Genomic DNA, 9,202 nt, shown 5'->3' with positions numbered 1-9,202 from the left:
AGAGATTTTTTTAACCCACATACTAGTTCTTTCTTATCCTTCACCGCAAGGCCTTTAGGTTTCTTCATGTATATCTCTTCTTCCAAATCCCCATGAAGTAATGATGTATTCACATACATATGTTCTACCTAAAAATAAAAAGCAACAACAACAGATAAAAATAATCTATTAGAAGCAAACTTGTAAACAAGAGAAAAAATATCACCGAAATCAAGTCCTGACACCTAGGAATAACCTTTTGCTACCAGTCGAGCTTTGTATTTCTCCACCTTGCCTTTTTCATTCATCTTCTTCTTAAACACCCATTTTTTGCCAATGGGTTTCCTTCCAGCCGACAACTACACCAGATCCCAAGCCTCATTTTTGTCCGAAGATTCTATTTCATCAACCATTGCCTCTTTCCATAGTTTTTCATCCTTTGACTCCAGTGCCTCCCTGACAGTTCTAGGATCATCATCAGTATCAGATAAAGAAAAATTTGAACATAAAGAAGATGGACTATACCTTTATGGTTGCCTTCTCTCTTGAACTGATCTTCTCAAAATTGGAGTTTGTGGCTCTTCCTCTTCTAATTCTTGTTCTGATGTAGAGTCTGATTCTTCCTCCTTTAGCTCAAACTCTATTTTCACGAGTTCTTTTGGCAGGACTTCATGTTTAATAACATATTCGACCTCTCTAAACACCACATCTTGGTTGTACAGAACCTTCCTTTTTTCTGGTTTCCAAAGGTTATAACCTTTTAAACCCTGCTTATACCCAATAAAGATGCACCTTTCAGATTTAGTATCAAACTTGGTTCTTTTCTCCTTTGGAACATGTTCATATGCATCATATCTAAATACCCTCATATGTGAAAGAGAGGGTTTCTTACATGTCCATACCTCATGTGGATTCTTATCCTCCAACGCTAATGAAGGTGATTTGTTAACCAGGTAACATGCAATATCTATTGCCTCTGCTGATCCGAATCTTGGGGGGAGGCCCCCAAGATCTAAAAAATTGAAATGGATCTTGTGGGGTGAGGCCCCCAAGATCTAAAAAATTGCAATGCTAGCAGAAAAGAGGAGAACACACAGTCAACAAAACCACCAAGAAGCATTTTATTAAAATAGAGAATAACTATTAAAGCTAAATTGTGGTGGAAAATATCTGTCCTTTTACAAAATGGGACTTGTTACTTATAGCCTTTTTTGGTTGCAATACCGCAGGTAAATTCCATGGGTGGGAAAATACCATGGGTGAATTAATACCATGGGTGGATGTCACTTATAATACCATGGGTAAATTTCATGAGTTGATAAATACCATGGGTGAATGTCATTTTCCATTCAGATGATTCCTCCCTCCTTAAGAAGCAATCGTCCCCATTGCATGAAGTTCCCTCCTAAGGAGCTCTTATTGAATATGAAGAGTCACTAAAGAGAATGGTTTTGTGTGGTTAACCCATAACCGTGATGAACAAATATCCGAGAATAGAGATACCATGTAATGCTTGTGACAAACTATGATACTCGCAGTGTGCAGCCTAGAAAATGGACTTCGATAAAGTGTGGGTTTGTGGCTGGCCCATAACCATGACAAACGAAGATCGGAGGATAGATATACCATGTAATGCTTGTGGCGAATGGTGATACTGATAGTTTGCAACCTACAAAATGGACTTCGATGACAAGGATTTTGTGTGGTTGACCCATAACCATGATGCTGATTATTATTGAGTAGAAGGTGCCTACATAGCTTGGGGTTGGAGGGCACGTCTCCAATGAACCCAAGTCGAATGTTGTTATGCTGAAACTGATGAATTTGAAGTTGGTGCCTACTAAAGCGAAGTGGGAGGGCACGTCTCCAAAGGGAACCCACTTTGAATGTTGCTCCAGATTTAAAATGGACATAACTCGGTCAATATAAATCAGAATATTTGCTATAACCTTTTTTTTTAAACATAATGACCATTGTTCATCTTCCTATGTGTTTGAAATCCCTATCTGGACAACCTAGAAACTCAGGTTCATGCTGCAACAGTTCCGTCATCACAAAAGTTCTGAAAAATAGCTAATTTTAAATTAGTGATATCTCCCTCATCCAAACTTCGTTTTGACCAATTTTTTTTTAATTGGGTGATTTTTTTAGAGGAACTCAGATCTATAATCATTTTTCTGAAATTCTGCATAAAAAATGCAAAAAATGATAGGATAGCCATCATCCACGAATTGTCATCAGAAAAATCTCTACAACATAGTTGATTTTAAATCAACGATATCTCCCTTATTCGGACTTTGACTCAACCAATTTTATTTTTTTTTATTTATTTATTTTTTAATTTTTAATTTGGGTATTTTTTCGCAAGGAATCCAGATTTGTTATTTTTTTTTGTAAATTTTGCATCAAAAGTTTCAGATCTTATCTACAAACACACTGCCAAAAAAAATTCCTACAAAAAATGAAAAAAAAGAAAAATTCTTCCCTCTTGGCCAAAGAAAGTGCTCTGTGGACGTCATAGCATGTTCCTAAAGTTTTTTAAATATTTTTGCAAAACTTTGAAACTAAAATATGCATCAAACCCTCATTCCCATGGAATTGTAACTTGACTATGATACCATTGATCTGGATCTTGTGGGGAGGCCCCCAAGGTCTAAAAAATTGAAATGTATCTTGGGGGGGAGGCCCCCAAGATCTGAAATTGCAATGCCAGCAGAAAAGAGGAGAACACACATTAAACAAAACCACCAAGAAACTTTTTATTAAAATAGAGAATAATTGTAAAAGCTAAATTATGGTGGACAATATTTGTCCTTTTACAAAATGCGACTTGTTACTTATAGTGTTTTTGGTTACAATAGCACAGTAAATTCCATGGGTGGGTAAATACCATGGGTGGATGTCACTTACAATATCATGGGTAAATTCCATGAGTGGATAAATACCATGGGTGAATGTCATTTTCCATTTGGATCATTTGCCCATAATTCCTTCCCTAATCTAGCACAATTGAGCATGATTCTTGCCTTTTCCATCAACGTCCTATTCATTCTTTCTGCAACTCCATTTTGCTGAGGTGTGTATGGAGTAGTCTTCTACTGTGCTATACCACACTTCTTACAGAACTCTTCAAATTCCATTTTGAAAAATTCTCCACCATTATCTGTCCTCAACTCCTTGATCTTATTCTATGTCTGATTTTCCACCAGAGCCTTAAATTATTTAAACCTATCAAAGACTTCAGATTTATTCCTGAGGAAATATATCCATGTATTCCTTGATAATTCATCTATAAATGAGGCATATTACATAGGTCCAAACACATCATTGTGCATAAGCTCTAATATCCCTTTTTCCCACTTAGCACTAGAGGGGAAACTCACTTGATTTTGATTCCCATATACACAATGTTTACAGAAATTCAAAATCCAGAGAGAAATTAGACATACCTTCTACTATACCATTACCATGCAGTATTTTCAGGCCCTTCTCTCTAATATGTGCAAGCCTTTGATGCCATAACATGGTATCTTATCCAAAGACCACTAGATTTTTTGCTCATCTTTCAGGAACCACAGAACTTTTGCACCCATCAATAACAATGCCACCCAAAAGCTTGTACAAAATTTAAATCCAAACTCCCTGCATCAATACCAATGCTCCCTGAACCATCTTGTAGGTATCTTTCTCGAACATTGTTTTTGCACTTGCATCATCCATCTTACTTACAAAAATCTGATTTTTTGCCAATGGAGGAATAAGCAGAACACTTGGAAGTGTTCTAATCCTTCCACCTTGCAACTTCATCTTAACGTTTCTGCATTTGATGATTCTGGCCTTCCTATCATCCACTAAGAAGGCATCACCACCATCATATTTCTCATACTCTTAGAACCACTCCCTATGGGGAGTCGAGTGAAAGGATGCACCTAATTCAATCAACAATGCCTCCTGATCTACATGTGTACTTGAAGAAGAAGCCAAGTACACATCCCCACCTTCACCTGAGGTGGTTTTCACCTCTGCAGAAGGAGCATCATCAGATCTCTTCCCTTTCTCAAGAGATTTAGATCTACATTCCTTTTGGTAGTTCCATTCCTTTATGCATTTCACCTATACCTTTACATGTTTTCCTGGAGATTTAGATATCGCCCTAGATTTAGATCTCCCACTCGAGGAATTACTTTTATTTACGTTCTAGCACCATCCTTGTACAGTAAAGGCATCTCCATTATGACTCTCCATATTTTTCTGTCTCATCTCGTCCGACAACAAGGATGAGACTATTTCATCAAATGTCAAGGTAGTTTTATTGCTACCTATTGCAACAACTAGACTATCCCACAAATCTGGTAAAGGACACAACAAAATGATGCACTTATCTTGATATGAAATTTTTATTCCAATGGATAACAACTAGCTTACCATGGTATTAAAGGCATTCAGATGCTCTCTCACCAAGTCTCCATTCTTCATCCTCAGGTTATTAAGCTTTTTCGGTAAGAACAATTTTATCACCAGAGACTTAGATTCGTACAACATCCCTAACATGACTCACAAATCCTTTGTTGTAGCTTCCCCTGATACATTCACCAATATTGAATCTGAGATACACAACCGTATTGTTCTCTTTTCCTTCCAATCCAACTTCACCCAATATTCTGCTAACATTATCATTGGTTTAGTACCTAGATCTACCACAATCCACTGATCTTTATCCACCAGTAGATCCTCCATCTTGAGCTTCCACAACTCAACACTATGACGATTAAATTTCTTGATCTTTATCTTTCTACTGCTCACCATCTTATTTCACCACAAGAATTGATCCCACATATCTCCCACTGAACAGGGTATCCCACGGGCCCAAGAAAAACCCCTCAAGAGCAAAGGCGTCCCCTTGAAGTTGAAATAGCTCCAATACCAAATGTAGATTTTAACCTTGTACATAAATTACCTGCAAACGAATTCGGAAAATAGAACTATATAATGACGAGAAAATAAAACAAATATACACAATGATTTTCCCCTGGATCCCAAAACTAGGACTACTAGATTGACTTTTCATTATGTTCCTTTCATTGTTTTTCAGGCCGAAAAAAGCTATATTTCATTTATATCAGTAATATAAACAATAACATTATATCATTTTATCTGAACTTCATACATAACTTAAAAACATACGAGAGATTTATCCCCAAGGCACAAGACAAAACTGGAAATGCTCCACATATATGAGCCTATAATAGGAACCCAAAAAAATTCCCAATAAGATTGAACAGTATCTGAATCAGACTGCCTAATGAAGCTAAACATCTACAGACATTAAAATATTGAAGCTATAGCAGACACGCAGTCCATAGCAAATCGCAGACAGCAAAAAGAAGCGGGTCCTGGAATACTGCTTCCAGCAACAGGATAATGTAAACACTCATGAAGAACCTGCGATCACTGGAACAACAAGATTAGCGGATAAACCTTCATCTACCAGAGAGATATATCAGAGTTTTCTAGAAACAAAACCAGAGAAAGATGAAAGAGCTAGAATCAAAGAAAGGATTAGAAATCAGGAGGGAGAAAGTCCTGAATAGATATAATATTGCCCTCAAAAGAAACCTGCAAGAACCATAATCCTGGAGCCACCCGAAGACCCTTTTTGGATCAATCATCTTTGGCATGGTTAAGATCCCTCTTGATATGATGAATGGACACACCCTTAGATTTGTTCCATAAAAAATTAATCCTCTCAATCCAACCAGAGAGCTACGGATTCCTTATAATGTTCTTACCACGGAGGCCATCAACCAATACCTTAGAATCACCAAATATGGAAACATCCTGGAGATCGAGAAAAAGACAAAAATGAAGAAGGCCAGCAAGGGCCATCGCTTCCGCCTTACTGTTTGAACCACTGCCTCCATTCCAGAACAGATGAAAATGATAGATTTCATTTACCACAATAAAAACGCCGCAGCCACATTGGCCATCTTGTTCAGCCCCGTCAAAGAAGGCTCTCGGCATTGTTACAATGCATATATATACACATTGAAGCATTCATAAACCCCAACCCATTAACCCTAGATTAGAATATAATCGTAGTTACCTTGACAGGATCTACAAAATACCATGGGAAAAAAATCATCACGCTAAAAACCATGTGCAAAACCCATGCACAAAACCATGGGTAGGTCTACCCATTATCTTTAGGTCCACCCCCCATCCTTGGGTCCACATATATATAGAAAAACAAAAATTCACTAGGCACTGACTCGGACCCTGTATAGAGGGGCTATCATTCCCCTGCAAAACCCCCGATAGCGAGGGTTGTCGCCCCCCTCACCCCCCTGATGCGCCCGGAGCAACAAATAGGGGAGTCTTGCGCCTTCCCTTTGAACCCCTCACACGTGCGACTAATAGTGGAAATAAGTTATGCGGGTGTTTGAGGAGAGTAGATTGCTTGTTTTTTATGTTAACCTACTTGTTGAAGTGTCACAAATCTTAGCAAAGGTTTGGAGGTGTGTACATGTGTTGATGAAGGTGTGCAAGCAACTGGCATAAGTTCTCAGTAGAGGATCTCTTGTTTTCTCTTATTCTTTGCCATAGTCGCTGGGAGATACTGTCATGGGTGTGGTAGTAAGCCTTAAGATAATATCATATAGTATCATGGGTGCAACTATAAGCTTTTAATCCAATATTTTCTAGTTTTTTCCCTGCAGTTGTGGCCCAACATGAGAATTTCTTCACATTCCTCTTGCATATTAGAAGTATTTTGACTTGGTAATTCCCAGAAGATTATGAATTTATTGGATAAGGTCGAAAGTGGTTGAATAAATCCTCCATTGGGTGTGAATGTATTTAATGCAAGAGTAGAGATGGTTATGGATGAATTTCATCAAAATTGTGCACTTATGACCTCAGTCCAAAAGTGAAATTCATCCAGCACATTATATAGATCTCATTTTGGAACCGAGATTTGGTTAGTTAGATTGATTGAGAGTGAGAGAGGGTTATAAAGAGGAAGAATTCTCCAACCATATTGGTGAGCAAAAAAACATTAGTGCATGAGTCTAAATGTAAATGGAGTGAGTAGATCAAAGGCTTTTAGCAAAGAAATGAAGCAGATATATTAGCTATGCAGTTTAGATTGACGGCAAAAGAAGAGTTTGCATAAGAGGCTATTGCGTTTACATGCTAATTGTTTGTGTGTGTAGGGAATGATGTGAATGGAAATGTGCATAATTTTTTATATGATACCATAGGGTTTGATGATTTTATTGTTGCATAATTTGGTTTTTATCTGCAAATTAGCATTGAGGGTCGAGTATTGTATTCATATTTATTCTCTTGATGATAGAGATGTTTATGATATTAAGCATGCATGAGGATTGATTTATGGTATGTATATTTATATTGTTGGTTGTTTTTATTGATAATGAGACTGTCTTGTTGCTGAGGTCTGATATTGCAGAGTTGAGTCTTGTTAAATATAGTGTCTTGGTGATCCAGTTTGAAAATGAATGAAATAGAGGTCTACATAGAGTTATGGAGCAGTGATATCTAGCAAGTGGGTTCTTGCTAAATTGGAGCAGTGATTTCGTGCTAGTGGGAGCTAGTAATAGTGTTGTAGGAGTGGTCATTTATGCTCAATGGGAGCTAGAATAGTTGGTGGTCTCCGACTCGCTATATTTTTTGGATCGATTCTCCTAGATTGTGGTGGTAGGCTAACTATTGTTTGAGGTCGTGTCTCTTAGTTGGTGGTAGCCAACAATATATGTAAAAGACAATACTTGCTTGACATAATCAAAGATTAATAGCAACAAAACAACAACAAGGGTGATTTTATCCTGATATGCTTTCCACCAGATATCCTTGTATCTCATGTGTGCGATTATTGTGTTGTGAATTGTTGCTCTTATGATTGTTTTAGTTTATGTTCCTATGATTCACATGTTATGATCTGCTAATTTTCAATGGGTTGTTTGTTAATTTATGAATGAATGAGCTGAAGAATAAAATTGGTAAAATTATATCACAAGGAACACTACTGATTCACACACCTCTATCAGTAGTGTCAATGTTTCTAACAATTGGTATTAGAGTGGGGCTCTTGGTTGTAGCTTAATACTTGGAGAGTAAATCTAGGATTTTCTAGTTGAAAATTGCAATTTTTTTATTTTTTATTTCTGGAATGAATCATCTAAGAGTATTTGTCCTCACTTCTACAAAATTCAAGGTATGGCACGAGAATGTTAAATATAAATTATTTTCTTGTATATCTAACATTTGGATACAAGTATGTGAAGGATGTGGTGAGGATCCATTGAAACCTAAAGTTGTGTAGCATTATGCTCAAGATAGATGTATAATTTATCAAAATATTCATGATACATATTTGGAGAAGTTAGAAGATCTAAAACATGCTAGAGAGATGTGGGATAGGCAAGAGACCATGTTTGGAGATGGTAGCAACAACAATAGAAAGGATGATAAGAAGAGAAAGAAGAAGAAAAATAAGAAGGGCTTTTAAAAACAAGAAGCTCAACCACACGAGTCTTATCTTCCGAGTGCAAATGATTCAATTGATAATATGAATAAATCAGAAAATTAAGAACCATAGGTATTGCAAAAGAATGAATCCAAAGATATAGATACTAATGAATTGCTTTTGAGTTATGCTTTGGATGTTTCACATTCTAGTCATGCTAAATTTACTAATGAAGATGAGGATAATAATAATTCCTTTAGAGTTGAGAATGAGTCTACCATTGAATTTGTAGATAAATTATCTGTTGAGATTAGTAGACTAACAACTACATGCAAAGATCACGAAAGGTTATTATAGATTTGTGCTGATAAGGAGGATAAGCTTGAGGAGGATATTATCATCTTGAGGTCTTAGTTGGAATAATCTAAAAGAGTTGAAGGTATGAGAAAACAATACATAGAAAAGGATGATTAGTGTGAGAAGTTAGAATTTGAAGTGATCTCCTTGAGAAAGCAGCTGAAGATGGAGAAGAGCACTACAACTTTGGACAATTTTCTTGAAATCCAAATATCGCCATTGGATAGATCTGGTCTTTGATTTCAAAATGGGGAGTCCAGTTCACATTCAGGAAAGAACAAAAAAGAAGAACCAAACAAAACTATAGTGAACACTAACAATAGTAACAGTAGAAAATAAGGAAACAAGCAACAGATCCAACAACAACAGAGAGGAAAACCT

The sequence above is a fragment of the Pinus tabuliformis genome, chromosome 5_2 (assembly GCF_031772625.1).
Source record: "Pinus tabuliformis cultivar Carrire ecotype Pingquan chromosome 5_2, CPIR1, whole genome shotgun sequence".
Lineage (NCBI taxonomy): Eukaryota > Viridiplantae > Streptophyta > Pinopsida > Pinales > Pinaceae > Pinus > Pinus tabuliformis.
This window is presented reverse-complemented; position numbering follows the sequence as displayed.